Source organism: Geospiza fortis, unplaced genomic scaffold, assembly GCF_000277835.1.
Source record: "Geospiza fortis unplaced genomic scaffold, GeoFor_1.0 scaffold186, whole genome shotgun sequence".
Taxonomy (NCBI): domain Eukaryota; kingdom Metazoa; phylum Chordata; class Aves; order Passeriformes; family Thraupidae; genus Geospiza; species Geospiza fortis.
In genome coordinates this window covers 3,544,858-3,545,663 of record NW_005054331.1, presented here as the reverse complement: position 1 = coordinate 3,545,663, position 806 = coordinate 3,544,858, and positions in this window count along the sequence as shown.

Below are 806 nucleotides of genomic sequence, written 5' to 3'. Positions count from 1 at the left end.
GATGCCGGGTGTGGGCGTGGGTCAGACTCTGCCGGGCTCCGGCAGCGCCCCCTGCCAGCCTGGAAAGCTGTCCTGTCCCCGTCCAAATGCACCGCAGAACCGCCCCGCTAAACAGCATCCCCGGCAACCAGTCTGCCGATGGCACCTTGAGCGGGAAGGCTGAGGGATCAGAGATCCCTGGTTAGATCTTGCTCTTGCCTGAGGTAGAACAAAGGCATTCTCCCGGGTCCTGCGAGGCACACAAAAACCCTGTCCCTTTCCAGCTGTGCTGCTGAGAGACGGACGCCCATCCAACGCGCGCTGGGGACAGGATGGGCCACGCTGCATGGAGCAACTGATTTACTTCATCTCCCACTCTGTCACTGCTGACTGAGGTTCAACACAATGTGAAGGATAGGTCACATGCTGAGCTTACAGTAAATTACCGTTTTGCTGAATTTTAAATAAAAAATTAAAAGCAGCAAAGATGCCTTTCAGTGTTCTGGTTTTGATGCCTCTGGAAACTCTGGGTGAGGATGGGTGTAGGGCCCACTGCCTTACCGAGAAGAGGATGTAATGTTCAAAACCAAGAAGTCATCTGACCCTCCATTTAAACTGCTTTTGTCTTGAAATAGCTTGATAGCAGGAAAAAGTGGGACTGTAAAAATTAGAACAAAAGTAACCTCTGTATGAATCAGTCAAGTGCAACATTTTCAAGTAGGAATTGCAACAATGTTAACAAATTTTGATTCTCTTTCTCCACGACAGCGCCCAGCAGCAATTATTGCACAAGAATTGATGGTGCTCTGGTCAGCAAAAATATTCCA